Below are 19,084 nucleotides of genomic sequence, written 5' to 3'. Positions count from 1 at the left end.
CCCCAAGACCAAGGAAACACTATAAAACAAACATCTATCTCCCCAAAACCAAATGAAAGCTGGCTGAGAGGAAGCATCTACATCTACACTGAAAGAGAAAGAGGAGAATCCAGGGCATATGCACTGAAAAACTGAGGAAGGATGGGCAAGGACGCGATACAAGCTGGCGGAGGAACCCTGCCTGCTCGGAGGGCAGTGCTTTCTTCAAACCGAAGAGAGACAAGAGCCTGATCTCTTAGAAATCCAGTTTTTGGGGAGAGGTTAGACTGTCTGCCATCGCATCAGAGAGTGAGGCTTCTTTGCTTGCAGAGCTGAGATTGTTTACTGTGCTTGATGCGAGGAGCGTTGAGACACAGGGATGCCATCTGAGAGGCAGCCAGGCAGCCATTGCTGTTGGTCATGCCCCAGCCTAGTGATGCTCTGAGAATCAGCCCTGAGACTCCACCCCTCACAACACATCCAAACTACAAGCATCCAATTTTGCATATGAATGGCCCTCTCTGTTGCAGTTTAGCAAAATTGCAACCTGGGGCAAACAGATCCAAGGAGGATAGGACTGTAGCTTATCCAAGGTTCACGCTGTAGCTTCTGTGACAGTACTGGCCTCAGACAGTAGCTGAACTGTACCTCACTGAGACCCAGAAACCAGAATTCTAGTGCTCAGTTTCAATTCCTCACACCCATAAGTGACACATTAGGGAGAAGGTCTAAGGGAGCACCAAAGCCCCACTGAAACAAGGTGTGACTCCAGCACAGCAGTTCTTCCTTTATAGACACAGCGGATCCCAACAGACAATTGGCCTGGAGGTCAATTCCTCCAGTATACCAACAGCAATCAAGGCTTAATTACACCAAGACTGTGCACTAAGCCCACAAAGGGATATATTATAGCAAAAGCGACCACCTCAGGTGATTGGGGAAGCTGAGCTACTGACCCCTATAGGCCACCGACCACATAAAGCCACTCTATCAACACAGGGATATAGCCAAAATGAGGAAACACAGAAGCATGACACAAATGGGAGAGATGGAGGAGAATAAACTAATGGATGACACACAGTTCAGAATACTAAAGAATCTTCTAAAAACCTTTAAGAAACTTGATGAGACCTCCAAGGAGCTTGGTGAGACCTTCAAGGACCTTAAAGAGAATACCAAAAAAATGGAAAAGGACCAGTCAGAAATTAAGCATATAATCTCTGAAATAAAGAACATACAGAAACATACAGAAACTCAACTATAGATCAATGTACCTCAAGAATCAAACCAAAGACCTGGAATATAAGGAAGAAAAAATCACCCAACCAGAGAAGCAGAAAGAAAGAAGAATCCAAAAATGTGAGGATGGTGTAAGGAGCCTCCGGGATGGCTTAAAGCATACCAACATCCGGATTTTTGGGGTGCCAGAGGAGAACGAGCAGGATATTGAAGGCTTAATGGAAGAAACAATGTCAGAAAACTTTCTCTACCTGGTAAAAGAAATAGACTTACAAGTTCAGGAAGCACACAGAACCCCAAACAAGAAGAATCCAAGGAGGAACACACCAAAAAACATCATAATTAAAATGACAAGGACAAAAGACAAAGAGAGAATATTACAGGCAGCAAGAGAAAAACAGCTAACTACCTACAAGGGAGTACCCATACGACTGTCAGCTGATTTCTCAACAGAAACTGTGCAGGCCAGAAGGGAGTGACAAGAAATGTTCAAAATGATGAACAAGAACCTACAACCAAGATTACTTTACCCAGCAAAGCTATCATTCAGAATTGAAGGTCAGATAAAGAGCTTCACAGACAAGAAAAAGTAAAAGGAGTTCATCAACACCAAACCAAAATTACATGAAATGCTGCAGGATATTCTTTAAGGAGAGAAAGAAGAAGAAAAAAGTAAAGGTAAAAATTATGAACAACAAAAAGACATAAAATACATACCTACCAACAAGCGAACCTAAAATTCAAGTGAATAAAAAATCTGAAGAACAAAATGGACTAGTGAATATAATAGAATCAGGGACATTGAAAGGTATTGGACTAACAATTCTCAGAGGTGAGGGAAGAGATTGGACAAGAATCTTACACCTATGGATGAAGACAGGGGCGCAGGTTAACAGCATGGGGTGGAGTTTGGGATCAGGTGGAGGGGAGCTATGGGGGAAGAACAGGGAAAGAGGAACACCTGTAATAATCTGAACAATAAAGATTTATTAAAAAAAATAGACGGTCAAATGAAAAGCTTACCACACCAGGAAAGGCCTATAAAGTACATCACCACCAAGCCAGCATTACAAAACAAAACAAACAAACAAAAAAACCCTAAAGGGACTGCTGTAATGAGAAGAAGAAATATAGAGAGAAACCTAGAGAGAATTTAAATGGCAATAAATAAGTACCTATCCATAAGCACCTTAAATGTAAATGGATTGAATGCTTCAATCAAAAGGTATTGGGTGCCTGAATGGATACAAAACAATGACCAACTATATGCTATCTACAAGAGACCTGCCTCAGAACAAAAGACACAACAGAATGAAAGTGAAAAGATAGAAACAAATTTTACATGAAATTGGAAAAGTAAAGAAAGTTGGAGTACCAATACTCATATCCAACATAATAAACTTCAAACTGAAGGCCGTCACAAGAGACAACAAAAGTCACTAAAGGAACCAATCCAACAAGAGGATAGAACCCTGATAAACATATACACACCCACTATGGGAGCATCTGAGTATTTATTAGAGAGAACCTTAAGGGAGAGATAGACAACACGACAGTCATAGCAGGGCACTCTAACACCCACTGACTTCACTGCATAGATTTTTCCAGATGAAAACTTTACAAAGAAATAGAGACTCTATGGGTCACACTGGATGGGATGAATTTAACTGACATTTATATAATATTTCACACCAAAGCATCAGAATATACATTCTTCTCAAGTGCACAAAGATCATTCACAAAGATAGACCACATGTTAGGTCACAAAACAAGTCTCTACAAGTTCAAAAACATTGAAGTCACATCAAGCATCTTCTCAGATCACTGTGGAATGAAATTAGTAAAAATACACCAAAACATTCACACACATGGAGGCTACATAGCATGTTGTTAAACAATGGATATGGTTACCTATGGAATGTAGAGAGAAATAAAAAACTTCATGAAAACATGAAAAGAATAATTAGCCAAATGTCTGGGACACAGATAAGCACTCCAGAGAGCAAAGTTCACATCACTACAGACTTACCTTAAAAAAAGAAAAAAAGAAAAAAAAAAAGAAAGTCAAAAGAAAAGATAGAAAATTGATAGCTATCTATTTAACCCCACAACTTAAAGAATTGGGGATAGAAGAAGAAAAAAGGCACAGAGTAAGTAGAAGGAAGGAAATAATAAAGATTACAACAGAAATAAAGGACATAGAGACCAAAAAACTAATACAAGACAGCAATTAAACCAAGAGCTGGTTTTTGAAAGGATAACAAGATTAATAAATCCTTGGCCAGATGCATAAATAAACAGAGAATGACGACCCAAGTAAATACGATCAGAAAACAAAGCAGAGAAGTAGCCGCTGACACCACAGAAATGCAAAGGATTGCACAGAAATACTATGAACAACTATTTGACAACCGGCTAGATATGTGAATGAAATGGACAAATTCCTAGAAAAATATAATCTCCCAAAACTGAATCAACAAACCTGAATAGGCCAAAAACAATGAATGAAATAGAAGCAGTAAACAAAAAACTAGAAGCAAACAGAAGCCCTTGTCCTGATGGCTTCATAGGAAGTTTACCAAAGAAGAACTAACACCTATACTCCTCTAACTATTCCAAGAAATCCAACAGGAAGCAACTCTTCCCAGCTCTTTTCATGAGGCCAGAATTACCCTAATTCCAAAACCAGATAAAGACACAACAAAGAAAGAGAATTACAAGGCAATACTCTGATGGACATAGTTGCTAAAATCCTCAATATTAGCAGGTTGGATCCAGTAATATATCAAAAAGATAATACACCATGAATAAGAGGGATGTGTTTCAGGGATGCAAGGTGAGAACAATATTCACAAATCAATATACCTGATACATCACCAAAAAAAAATTGAAAGACAAAAATCACATGATCATATGAATATATTCAGAAAAAAACATTCGACAAAATCTAACACCTATTTTTGATAAAAGCTCTCAGCAAAATGAGAATAAAGGGAGCATAATTCAACTTGATAAAGGCCATATATGACAAACCTACAGCGAACATTATACTCAATGGGCAAAGATTAAAACCATTTCCTCTAAGAACAGGAGCAAGACAGGGATGCTCACTTTTACCACTCTTATTCAACATAGTACAGTAAGTTCTAGCCAAAGTGATCAGACAACATGAAATAAAAGGCATCCAAATTGGAAAGGAGGAAGTAAAAATCTCATTACTTGCAGATGACATAATAATGTACATTGAAAACCATAAACAATACACCAAAAAACTATTGTACAAGATTTAATCAATGAATTTGGCAGTGTAGCAGGATAAAAAATCAACACCCAAAACTCAATGCCTTTCTTATATACCAATAATGCATTCTCAGAAAGAGACACTACACAAGCAATCCCATTTACCAATTCAACAAAAGAATAAAAATACTTAGGAATAAAATTGAGCAAGGAGGCAATAGACCTGTACTTAGAAATCTACAGGAAGTTCAAAAAAGAGATATAAACAAGTTCATAGATTGGTAGAATCACCATCATTACAATGTCCACACTACCCAAGGCAATCTACATATTTACTGTAATCCCTATTCAAATACCAAGAGTAGATTGCACATCTCTAGAACAAATGACCCAAGAATTTATAGGGTACTAAAATGGACCCTGAAGAGCTGCAGCAATCTTGAAAATAAAAAACAAAGTTGGAGGAATCACAATACCAGATTTCAAGTTATACTGCAAAGGCACCATAATCAAACAGCCTGGTACTGGCACAAAAATAGGCATATAGATCAATGGAACAGAACAGAGAACCCAGTAATAGATCCAAACCATTATGCTCAATTAATATTTGACAAAGGAGGCAAGAGCATGCAATAGAGTCAAAAGACCATCTCTCCAGTAAATGGTGTTGAGAAAATTTGACAGATACAAGCAAAAAAAATGAAACCAGAGCTCCAACTTACACCATATACAAGAATAAACTCGAAATGGATAAAATACTTAAATGTAAGTCATGAAACCATAAAAATCCTAGAAGAAACCAGAGGCAGCAAAATCTCAGACATCTCTTGTAGCAATATGTTTATGGATACATCTCCCAGGGCAAAGGAAACTGAGGAGAAAATAAACACATGGGCCCACAGCAAAATAAAGAGCTTCTGCACCACAAATGAAACCATCAACTAAATGAAATGGGAGCCCAACATTTGGGAGAACATATATGGAAATGATACATCTGAAAAAGGGTTAATATCTGAAATATGTAAGGTACTCAGACAACTTAACAGAAGGAAATAAATCCAATAAAAAATAAAAAACAGACCTAAATAGACAGTTCTCCAAAGGGGACTTACAGATAGCCAAGAGACATATGAATAAGTGCTCAAAGTCACTATCATCAGAGAGATGCAAATTAAAAGCACAATGACATATCACCTTGCACCTGTCAGAATGGCTACCAGCAACAAATCAACACATGACAACTGCTGGCGAGGACGTGGAGAAAAGGGAACCACAGTACATGGCCGGTGGGAAATCAGACTAGTAAATCCCTTATGGAAACAGTATGGAGGTTCCTCCAAAATTTAAATATGGAACTGTCATTAGGACCAGTGATCCCAATTCTAGGACTATATCCTAAGAAACCCAAACACCAATCAGAAAGAAGGTATGCACCCCTATGTTCATAGCAGCACAATTTACAATAGCTAAGACCTGGAAACAGCCCTAGTGCCCGTCAGTAGGTGAGTGGATAAAAAGCTGTGGTACATTTACACCATGGAATACTGTGCAGCAGTAACAGAGAAGAATCTCTTACCCTGTGAGACAGCATGGAGGGACTGGAGAGTGTCATGCTGAGTGAAGTAAGTCAGTCAGAGAAAGGCCGGTATCACATGATGTCACTCACATGTGGAATCTAAGTAATAAAATAAACTGATGAGTGGAGTGGATCCAGGGACAAGGAAGCATGGTGCAGAGAGGGAATCTCAGAGGGAAGGCAGGGGAGGTGATCAACCAAGGACCTTGTGTGCTTATATGCATGGCCCCTGGACACAGACAATGAGGCGGTCAGTGCCTGGAGCCGGGGGACGGGAGCAGGCTGGGGGGGGCCAATAGAGAAAAATGAACAATAAAAAATTATTTTAAAAAATAATAGTAAAATCAAATTAATATATTACAATACAAATTACATACCATTTAATGCAGAATATCATATCCCACAATGCATATGTAAGTGGAAGATGATGCAAAATATATCACTATGTAATAATATAAATATATATCCACAAGCTATATTAGTCTTTCATGAAACATAATATAGTGTTGTGTAATAAATAAAATATAACTTCATATGTAATATATCACCTTATACCTGCATGATTATAATGAAATAAGATGAATTATATGAAATAAGATGTAAATGTAAATGTGGTAATATAAAAATATAAGTCAATATAAATCACCTATAAATTTTTTTATATAGTTTTGTATATCATTAATTATATAAATTGAATATATATTTCACATATTAAACTATACCATAAAAGTATGCGTACTACTGTATAATTAAATGTCTATAATATCATGTAATCTGACAGAAATCGGATTTAATCCTCTACCATTTATTAAGAGCATTAAAGTGCCGGGACCGGTTTGGCTCAGTGGATAGAGCATCGGCCTGCGGACTGAAAGGTCCCAGATTTGACTCCGGGCAAGGGCATGTACCTTGGTTGCAGGCACATACCCAGTGGGGGGTGTGCAAGAGGCAGCTGATCTATGATTCTCTCTCATCATTGTTTCTAACTCTATCCCTCTCTCTTCCTCTCTGTGAAAAATCAATAAAATATATATTTTTAAATGTTTAAAAAAAAAAAAAGAGAAGAAACCAAGATGGCGGCATAGGATAGACACCACACCCGAATGCAGCCTACCACAACAAATTTGAATTTAGAACTGAAAAACAGGGGAGGCATTGCCCTGAAGTGCTGGAAGGCTAGCTGAGAGGAGGCTCTGCCATCTGGGAAGGAGAAAGAAGGCACGCTGAACCTCAGGAACTGTGAAGGTACGGAGAACTGTGTGTGCAAAAAGGCGCCAGCTTACTCCCGAGTGCAGAGAGGAAGGGCCGACCGAGATTGCTGCTGGCTTACTCCCAGCAAGCAGAGAGGGCGGGCCTGGCTGAGTTCACTACTGGCTTACTCCTGGCTCTCGGAGAGGGCGAACAGCTAACCTGCAGCTGGCTTTCTTGTTCGAGAGGAAAACAGAATCACCCTATTGCTCTGATAGACGGCCCCAGACAGTGAGAGGACAGAATGTCAGGCAGAGGGCAGAGATCTCTTGGAGGTGTGTGAAGCCAGAGGCCATTACTGCGGGACTTGGGGAGGAGCCGAAGGGAAAACAAAGTTTGTCTGCACCAACCTGAGAGTCCGCCCCATCTTTGGCTGAGCACAGAAGCTCTCCCAGAGGCTGGCTTTCTCTAAGGAGGGACTGGCCAGAATCCAAAGTTTGTCTGCATCTTTACCAAAGAGGTGAGCACGCCTGCAACTGATCTACCGAAACTTTCCAGGAACAGGACTTTTCTAAGGCGAAACTGACAGGGAACCAAAGATTGTCTGCACCACCCTGAGACCCCGCCCTATCCAAGCAGAGTACAGAAGCCCTCCTAGCTGAGACACTGCTGATCCTCACAGCCAATTGGCTTGGAGATCAACGCTTCCCAGTGATACCAACAATAAGCAAGGCTTAACAACAAGACTGCACACACAGCCCACAAAGGGCTATACCAAGACTGTCCACCGCAGGTAACTGGGAAGGTTGTGCTACTGGGCTCTACCAGAACACCTAGCACACAAAGCTATTCCATCAAATCAGGGAAACAACTAAAATGCAGACAAGAAGAAGGACACAAAGGAAGGAGAGGGAGGAAAAGAAAAGATTGCACACTGAGTTCAAAACTACAGTTATAAGGTTATTCAACAATATCCTAAAAAAGGCTGATAAAATAAATGACACCTATGAGGATATGAAAAGGGAGCAACTATAAATGAAGAAAACATTGTCTGAAATAAAAAATATTATACAAAGTCCTAAAAACAGACTGGAAGATCGCAAGAATCAAGACAAACATTTAGAACACAAAGAGCCAGAGGACACTCCTCCACAGAAGCAAGAAGATAAGAGAATCCAGAAAGTTGAAGATAGTGTAAGAAACCTCTGGGACAATTTCAAGTGAACCAACATCAGAATTATGGGGATTCCAGAAGAAGAGAGAGAGCAAGATACTGAAAGAATACTAGAAGAAATAGTGACAGAAAACTTCCCCCACCTGGGGAAAGAAATAGACTTACAAGTCCAGGAAGCCCACAGAACCCCAAACAAAAGGAATCCAAGGAGGACCACACCAAGACACATCATAATTAAAATTCCAAGAGCAAAAGACAAAGAGAGAATATTAAAAGCAGCAAGAGAAAAGCAGGTAGTGACCTATAAAGGAGCACACATAAGATTGTCAGCTGATTTCTCAACAGAAACCATGCAGGCCAGACGGGAATGGCAAGAAATATTCAAGGTGATGAATAGCAAGAACCTACAGCCAAAAATAATCTACCCAGCAAAGCTATCACTCAGAATCAAAGGACAGATAAAGAGCTTCACAAATAAAAAAAAGCTAAAAGATTTCATCACCACCAAACCAGAATTATATGAATTGCTGAAGGGGGTTATTTAGGAAGAGGAAGAAGATAAAGATAAAAATTATGATCAACAAATACGTAGCTATCAACAAGTGAATCTAAAAACCAAGGGAATTTAAAAATCTGATGAACAATATTAACTGGTGAATATAATAGAATCAGAGGTATGGAAGGGGAGTGAACTGACAATTCTCGGGGAAAAGGGGAATGGGGGTGTGTGAAGAGACTGAACAAAAACTGTGCACCTATGTATGAGGACAATGGGGTTGGGGAAAGGACAGAGGGCGGGGTGGGAACCTGGTGAAGGGGAGCAATTGATGGGGGGAAGAGGATCACATTTGTAATAATCTGAACAATAAATATTTATTTTAAAAAAAGAGCATTAAAGTATTTTTGCCAGGGCCTGGCCTCAGCAGCATCAGTGTGACTGTCAGGCTGTGGGACACAGGAGCAGGCAGGGACCACAGGGCCCGGCAGCTGTGGAGCTTCTGCAGCGCTGCCCTCAGGCCGGCAGCTCCTGCGTGTGCGCGTAACACAGCAGCCCTGGCAAGCAGGGTGGTGGATGCACACACACTCAGAGACTTTTCTCCGGGGTTTTCCTCTGCCTCGGAACCCATCCTCCTCAAGTCCTGTTGCCATCACCTCCTCCATCCTCATGACTTTAATTCCCACGTTCAGCAGTTGCTGAAACTGCACTGGAAGGAAACCTGGCCCTCAGAGCAGAAGGAGTTGTGGAGATTGCAGGGGGCACTGCTTTGTTCTTCCTGGGTCCAGCGCAGGGAGGATATGGCTGGCTGTGGGACCCACACAGACCTTAGGGACGTGCCCGGGGCTGAGGACACACCCAGAGGGCACCCACAGCTCCCAGGGCTCTCCTGACCCTGGGGGCTGGGAGGGCCGTCTCAGTGAGCCCCCTGGGGAGGGCGTGGTGCTGCCAGGTCGCCAGGCTCACCCTCTGCCTCCCAGGCTAAAGCCCTCTCCCCAGGGTCTGGGTCCCCTCAGCTGTGACTCAGCTCCTCTCCTACTTTGTAGAGAAGTCTGTTCAGGCTCAGGCTCAGGAGACAGAGTCTCCATTTCCTTTTAAGAAGAACCAAAGGAGAGGAAGCACTCATCTACATTAATCTATCAGAAAATGTAACAATTAGTGTAGCATAATAAACTCTATGTGGTTCAATGTGATAGATCACCTTATATCTTTGTAATTATATATAAAATATGTTATAAATAGCGATGCATAGTGATATAAAATATCTACATTAATAATCTATAAAATAAATACGTATAATTTATACTTTTATGTATGTAAAGTGCCTAACACGACAACATTCTTCTAAATGTTACCAACTTGTTGAACCAGCTTTGACAAACCCAAACAACCATACGTCAGAATAAACTCAAACTGGATTAAAGGCTGGCCGAGGGCTCAGTTGGTTCGATTCACGGTCAGAACACATATCTGTGTGTGTGCTCAGTACCCAGCTGGGGAACATGCAGGGGGAAATCTATCCATGTGCAACTCTCACCTCAGTGTTTCTCTATCTCTGTCTCTCCTCTTTTTCCACTCCCTTTACAAATCAATGAAAAAATATGTTAGGATGAGGAATGAATAAATACATATACACATACATACATACATTCATGCAATTTCAGAAGGCAAAGCACGTGAATAGTCACATCTACAAAGAAACATACATATGGCTATGAGACACATAAACAGATGATCAGCATCACTAATCGTCAGGGAAATGCACATGGAACAACCCTGAGCCTGGCCGGCGTGGTCGGCGGCTGCGCATCGACCCCTGGACCAGGAGGTCAGAGTGCCACTCCCACTCCAGGCACACACCAGGTTGTAGGCTTAATCCCCAGTGAGGGGCGTGCAGGAGGCAGCTAAAGAAATCCTAAACACTACTTAGAAAGAATATATGCACCCTTATGTTCATCACAGCATTATTTACAATAACCAAGATGGGAAGCAGCCCGAGGGGCATCAGTAGATGAGTGGGTGACAAAGCTGGACATTGGCGGAATGGAATACTACTTGGCCATAGAAAAGAAGGAACGCTTACCCTTTGCAACAACAGGGAGCGACCTGGAGAGTATTCTGTATAAACCTGAAATAAGCCAGTCAGAAAGACATCACCAGATGATTTCACTCATATGTGGAATCTAATGGACAAAATACACTAACAATCAAGATGGAAACGAACTCATAGACACAGAACACACTGACAGCGGTCAGAAAAGAAGGAAATTTGGTGCCGAGGTGAAAAGATGAAGGCATTAAAGAGGAGACAAACACCTCAGAGACACACGCATGATGGAGAGTGGGGGGAGGTGGGGGAAGGTAATGGTGGGTAAAGGATGGCGGAAGGAGCCTTTACGTGGGGTGGTGCACACACAATACAGAATGCGGATGATGTGTTATAGAATTTCACACCCGAAGCCTATATGTTATTAGCAAACGTCACCCCAATAAATTCAGTAAATCTAAGAAAATAAAAATGAAGAAATACAAAAGGAAAATGGACACAATTGCTTATTTTGAGGCATGGAAAGGCACTGCCACTGAAAACTCATCTGAATTAAAACTCTCACAATGCAGGTGTGGGTTCAGAAGATGCTCTGAATTATCCCTGCAGAAGCCTTCATCTTGATCAGTGATGGGAGTTAATTGTATGTCCAAACTCAAAACTCCTAATGGAAAAAAAGTAAGTCATGTGTAAATTCCACACTTATTTGAGTCAGTTTGAAACAATCTTTTCTTTTTTGTAGAGAAATAATTACAAGACTTACCTTTTCCTTTCAAAACAGAAAGGGGTTCCTCCGGGGGAACCTTCAGTGCATGAGCTCACATTGTCCCAGGTCACAACAGGGCCTCCTCTGGTTCCCACTGCTGTTACTGCTTATGAGGAAAGGCCTTGTCCTGGCCAGTGTGGCTCAGTAGGTGGGTTGCATCCCATGCACAGAAAGTCACTGGTTCCATTCCTGGTCAGAGCTCTTGCCTGGATTTCAGCCTTGATGCCGGATGGAAAGTGAGTAGGAGGCAGCCAATCAATGTTTTTCTCTCACATCCCTGTTTCTCTCTCACTCTTCCTCTCCTTTCCTCTCACTCTTTCAATAAAAAAGAAAGAGAGAAAGAAAGAAAGAAAGAAAGAAAGAAAGGAAGAAAGAAAGGAAGGAAGGAAGGAAGGAAGGAAGGAAGAAGGAAGAAGGAAGGAAGGAAGGAAGGAAGGAAGGAAGGAAGAGGAAGGAAGGAAGGAAGAAGGAAGGAAGGAAGAAAGGAAGGAAGGAAGGAAGGAAGGAAGGAAGGAAGGAAGGAAGGAAGGAAGGAAGAAAGAAAAGAAAAGAAATTATATTAAATAAGTAAATAACTAAATGCAAGGGCTTTAAGACAAATGACAAGGTCCTACTGCTCCTTTCATTTACTAAGGAAACTATCATGAGGATATTCCCATTTCTGTGTGATGAGGAAGTGTTTGTCGTTGTGTGTGGAAGCAGTTGTGAAATTCTATTGGGGTGACTTCTCAGCCGGTTGCACAGTGAGCTGTCATTTAGGGTGAAGGCTTCACACATTGTCATCATGGACCTTTGTTTGGGATTCACCTGTGTTACCTGATGCGTTTTGATTTCCTGTCACAAACTAAGGAAAGGCCTCTCTCCTTGTGAAATACAGCCTTTCACCTGGACTCCTGTTCCTGGAGACAAATAACAACTGTCCTGGCTGTTCCAGTGACTAATTCTATTTCTGGGAAAGGCAAAACACTTGAGGCTTTTCATTAAAACTTTCTGTCCCAATAGTCTGACTTCTCTGTCATATTCCTGTTGACCATTTCTCTCTCTTCTTTCACCATTTTTATTTAGATTCCTGGCCACACCCAACCTGGAAAGCTTGTTAATAACTAGCCAACCTGCTCTCACTGTCCCCCTCCCCTACTCCACAGTATTATTTTGGAATATCACTATATTTTCTTTCTGTGCGTACACCTAAAAGTTCACAAGTCCCTAAAAATATGACTAAAATTTCCCAAACATGCATAAAATGTGACCACAAATTACACATAAAATATTAATAGTTTTAGAAATAGTATTAAATATCCAGTTTACTGTTCAGATTATGCTGATAATTTTACAGATTTCTAAATTGTTATCTGTTCAAATGAAAATTCCATATAAGCTGTATTTTGGAGCATGCAATCAGCAAAATCTAAAGTGTTCTAAAGGCAAACAACTATTGTAGTTTTTTCAACAACTAAATTGTAAGGGGCATTTTGAAAAAGAGAAGGGAGAAGCATACAAATTAAAAAAAATTTAAAGACATTTAGACCAAATGCATCAGGAGGGCCCCACCCACCCGGGGTCTCCCATGTTTTCACCTGGAGGCTTTATTGTTGACCTTTCACAGGCTATTGATCTCCCCATCTTGGCTGAGGTATCACTGACAATTATAAAAACGTTTACGTTGTACAACTTGATGCTTTGATATATGTACACATTGTGAAGACATCACCCTGTCAGGCTGATTAACACATCACCTCACATGGTAACCATATTTTTTTTTTCTTCTTTCTGGCAAAAACACTTTAAGATATACTTTCACCCAAAGGGCTTATGTGCATATGTACATACCAACGGACAAGGACAATATTGTGGTGAAGGCCTCTGGTGGGGCAGTGTTTGGGAGGAAGGGAGTAAAGAGAGAGAAATTGGGGCACACCTGTAAGACTATCAACAATTTTTAAAAACATATCTGCAAATGTATATTTGCAGATTAACTGTGGTGGCGGAGTAAGTGTTTGCAGCACGCACATGCTCCCAGGACCAAACTGGAATTACAATAAATACAGGAAAACTTCCTGAATAACCATCAGAAGACTCCCAGGAGAGAACCTTGATTACCCAGGACAAAAAGTGGAGGCCATATAGAGCCTGGTGGGAGGGGCAGGCTCCTCAGACAGCAATGGAAGTTCCTGAGTGATATCTCAGCCATGGGGGGGAGGGGTGCCACTGAGAACTCTGGGAATTAATCCCTGAGCAGGGCCCCATCAGAGTGCACCAGAACTGAGAAAGGTGTCCACAGCACATCTGGCTGTGAAAAGCAGCAGATGGCTGGAAATTCAGGTACCTTCTTAAAGGGCCAGTGCACAACATTCTCCACAGAGTCACCCTCCTTGTGCCTTGGGAGAAGGAAGGCAGAGTGGACTGGAGCTGTGAGAGCAGAAGCCAGGATCGGGGGCTCTGGGGCTAGAGCCCAGAAAGCAGCCATCCCAGTGTGCTGTGCTGGGTCATTCCCTCACACTGCAGAAGTCATAATCTCATGCAGACATTTTATTTGCTGTGATCTATTAATTTAATTTAATTTTATTGTTTAAAGTATTATACACAGTAGTACATACATATATCTCCTTTTTCTTTTCCATTAACTTTCCCAGTCTCCCTATGCCCTGTCCACTGCCGTCATCTCATCATACACCCCCAGTGTCCTATGTCCATCATTGGTTGTGCTTATATGCATGCATACAAGTCCTTCAGTTTATCATTCCGCCCCCCCAATTCCAACACTCCCCAGCCTGTCTGCTGTAATTTGACAGTCTGTTCCGTGCTTCTCTGCCTCTGTATCTTTTTGTTCATCAGGTTATAATGTTCTTTGTTTTCCATAAATGAGTGAGATCACGTATTTTTCTTTTATTGCCTGGCTTATTTCACTTAACATAATGCTCTCCAGGTCCATCCATGCTGCTGCAAATGGTAAGAATTCCTTCTTTTTTTTATAGCAGCATAGTATTCTGTTGTGTAGTTGTACCATAGTTTTCTAATACACTCATTTGCTGATGGCACTTAGGCTGTTTCCAAATCTTAGTTATTGTAAATTGTGCAGCTATGAACTTAGAGGTGCATATATCCTTTCTGATTAGTGCTTCAAATTTCTTTGGATAGCTTCCTAGGAGTGGGTTTACTGTGTCAAATGGGAGTTCCATTGTTAGTTTTTTGAGGAAACTCCACACTGTTCTCCACAGTGGCTGCACCAAAATGCATTCCCACCAGCAGTGCTTTTCGTTTGTTGATTTGTTGATGATAGCCATTCTGACAGGTGTGAAATGGTACCACATTGTCATTTTGATTTGCATCTCTAGGATGATTAGTAACTTTGAGCATGTTTTCATATGTCTCTTGGCCTATCTTCTGTCTCCTTTGGAAAGGTATCTATTTAAGTCTGTTGCCCATATTTTTACTGGATAATTTCTCTTCCTTTTATTAAGTTGTATGAGTTCCATTTTTTATACATACCACACAGCCTCAGTGGATGGAGAAAGGGGGAAGACAGTTGATCCACCTTTTTGGAAAAATCTTGCCCCACAGTACAGAGTAGCTCAGGCCCATTAAGAGACTGAGAATAACAATTAGCCAACAGGCAGAAGAAACTCCCCCACCCTGTTTAAGAAACTCTTGCCACAATTATGAAGGTTGCCTGTTTAAGACTAATTCCTATCTCTAGACAGAGGTGGTCTCTGAAGCCTTTGAGCCTTTGTCTGATTCATTAGTCAGAAACTGTTTGACACTCTCCTGCATTACAGATTGACAGGTATAGCACATCTACTTAAGACAGATAGTAAAAATGAGGTGTCAAAGAAACAACGTCCAATTGAAAGAACAAGGAAATTCTGGAGGAGAAGAAGCGATTAATGAAATGGGGATAAAAGTAAAAATTTATTTCATACAGAGTTCAGAGTAATGATGGTAAAGATGCTCAATAGCCTGAGAAAAGATGTAGTAATTATGAAAACAGAAATAAAAATGACACAGCACAAATAAAGAACACATTACAAGGATTACACATCAAATTAGGGGAAGCTAAGGATAGAATTAAGAAATTAGAAGACATATTGAAAAAAAAATCCCTCAGAGAACCAAAAGGAAAAAAAATAAGTAATAAACAGGACAGCTCAAAGGAGCTGTGGGAATGTGAAATGTAACAATATTCAAATACAGGTGTGCCAGAAGAGTTGGAAAGGAAAAAAGAGAACATGTAGGAAAAAATTATGACAAAAAACTTCTCTAAACTGGTAAGAAAAAAAAAACAAAAAAAAAAATCTCACACAGGTCCTGGAGACACAGAGAAGGCCAAGCAAGAACAACCAAAACAGACCCACACTTAAACACAACATGATTAAAATGCCAAAAGTGAGAGACAAAGAGAGAATCTAAAAGGCAGCAAGAGAAAAGCAAACTGTTACCTGCAAAGGAACTCCCATAGGAATGAAACCTGATTTCTCAACAGAAAGACCACAAGCCAGGAGAGAATGGCATTAAATACTCAATGTAATGGAAAGCAAGGATCTGAAACCAATATTACTATATCCAGCCAGGCTCTCATTCAAAAGAGATGGTCAAATAAAAAGCTTACCAGATGAGGAAAGGCTAAAAAAGCACATCACCACCAAGCCAGCATTACAAAAAAAAAAAATTCTAAAGGGACTGCTGTAATGAGAAGAAGAGATAGAGAGAGAAACCTAGCCATACAGAATTGAATTGGCAATAAATAAGTACCTATCCATAATCACCTTAAATGTAAATGGATTAAATGCTCCAGTCAATAGGTATAGGTTGCCTGAATGGATACAAAGACCCAACTATATGATGTCTACTACAGAACCACCTCAGCAAACTGTTACCTACAAAAAGACACAACAGAATAAAAGTGAAAAGATAGAAACAAATTATCCACGAAAATGTCAGAGAAGAAAAGATGGAGTAACAATACTCCTATTCAACAAAATAGACTTCAACTTGAAGATCATCACAAGAGATAACAAAGGTCACAACATAATATTAAAGGGATCAATTCAATAAGAGGATACCACCCTGGTAAGCATATACACAACCACTATCAGATCCCCTAAATATATAAAAATACCTCAATAGGACTTAAAGGGAGATTTAGGCAGCAATACTATCATAGTAGGGGACTTTTACACACCACTGATTCACTGGATAGATCTTCCAGAAAAAACTTTAGAAGAAAACAGTGGCTGTTAAAGCCACACTGGATCAGATGGATTTAATTCAATTTGTGTAACATTCCATGCCAAAGCTCCAGAATACACATTCTCCTCAAGTGCACATGGGTCATTCACAAAGATAGACCACATGTTAGGTCACAAAACAAGTCTCTACAAGCTCAAGAACACTGAAATAATATCAAACATCTTCTCTGATCACAGTGGAACAAAATTAGAAATCAACTATAGTAAAAACATTCAAACACATGGAGGCTACATAGCATGTTATTGAACAATGGATATGAATTAACAAGAAGATCAAAAAAGAAATTAAAAAACTTCAAAAAATTTGAAAATGAACAATTACCCAAATATGTGGGGCACAGGAAAAGCAGTCCTGATAGTAAAAAAGTTCAAAGTATTACAGTTCTACCTCAACAAAACAAACAAACAAACAAAAAAGGAAAAAAGAAAAGAAAAATTAGTCCCAACCTAATTAACTTCACAACTTTCACAACTTAAACTAGAGAGACAAGAAAAAGAAAAACCTAGAGTAAGTAGAAGGAAATAATAAAGATTAGACCAGAAATTAATAACATAGAGACTAAAAAAACCTAATTCAAAACATCAATGAAACCAAGAGCTAGTTCTTTGAAAGTATAACAAAATTAATGAACCCTTAGCCAAATGCGTAAAGAAAGGAACAAAGTAAATACAATCAGAGACCAAAGTGGAGAAGTACTCTTTGACACCACAGAAATAGAAAGGATTGTAAGGAAATACAATGAAAAACTAGATGTCAACAAGCTGGACATATGGATAAAATGGACAAATTCCTAGAAAAATATAATCTCCCAAAACTGAATCAGGAAGAACCAGAAAAACCTGAATAGGCCAATAACAATGAATGAAATAGAAGCAGTAAACAAAAAAACAACAAAAAAAAAAAAACTCCTAGCAAACAAAAGCTGCTGGCAAGATGGCTTCATGGGTGTGTTTTACCAAAGAGGAACTAGCACCTATACTCCTCAAACTATTCCAAGAAATCCAAGAGGAAGGAGTACTTCCAAACCTTTTTATGAGGCCAGGATTACCCTAATTCCAAAACCAGATAAAGACACTACAAAGAAAGATAACTGCAGACCAATATCCCTGATGAACATAGATTCTAAAATCCTCAAAAAAAAATATTAGCAAATCAAATCCAGTAATGTATCAAAAAGATCATGCCCATGACCAAGTGGGATGTGTTTCACAAATACAAGACTGATATAATATTTGCAAATCAATGAACATGATACATCACATAAAAAAATTGAAAGACAAAAATCACATAGTCATATCAGTTGACAATGAAAAAGCATTTGAAGAAAATCTAACACCCTTTCTTGATAAAACCCTCAGCAAATTAGGAATAGAAGGAACATATATTAAAAGCCTTCTATGGCAAACCTAAAGGAACATCATACTCAATGGGCAAAAACTAAAACCATTTCACCTAAGAACAGAAATAAGACAGGGATGCCCACCTTCACCACTCCTGATGGACATAGTACTGGAAGTGCTAGCCATAGCTATTAGACAAGAAGAAGGAAAAAAAGGAATCAAAATTGGCAAGGAAGAAGTAAAACTGTCATTATTTGCAGATGATATGATACTATACATAAAAAACTCAAAAGACTCCATAAAAAAATGGTTAGGCTTAATAAATGAATTCAGCAATGTAGCAGGATACAAAATTAACTCCCAGAAATCTATGGCATATTTATACACCAATAGTGAACTTACAGAATGAGAGATTTTTTAAAAAACCTTCCTATTTACCATTACACACAAAAAGTTAAGATACCTAGGAATAAACTTAGCTAAGTAAGTAAAAGACATATACTCAGAAAACTATAGGACACTGAAAAAAGAGGTAGAGGAAGACATAAACAGATGGAAGAACATACCATGTTCATATAATGGTAGACTCAACATCACTAAAATGTCCAACTACTCAAAGCAATCTATAGATTCAATGCACTCCACATTAAAATACCACAACATATTTCATAGACCTAAAACAAACTCTCCAAAAATTCATCTGGAATAAAAGATCCCGAATAGTTGCAGCAATCCTGAGAAAGAAGAACAAAGTAGGAGGGATCTCAATGTCAGATACAAAGCTATATCACA

The sequence above is a fragment of the Pipistrellus kuhlii genome, unplaced genomic scaffold, assembly GCF_014108245.1.
Source record: "Pipistrellus kuhlii isolate mPipKuh1 unplaced genomic scaffold, mPipKuh1.p scaffold_m20_p_63, whole genome shotgun sequence".
Taxonomy (NCBI): domain Eukaryota; kingdom Metazoa; phylum Chordata; class Mammalia; order Chiroptera; family Vespertilionidae; genus Pipistrellus; species Pipistrellus kuhlii.
Note: the sequence above shows the minus strand (reverse complement) of the source record.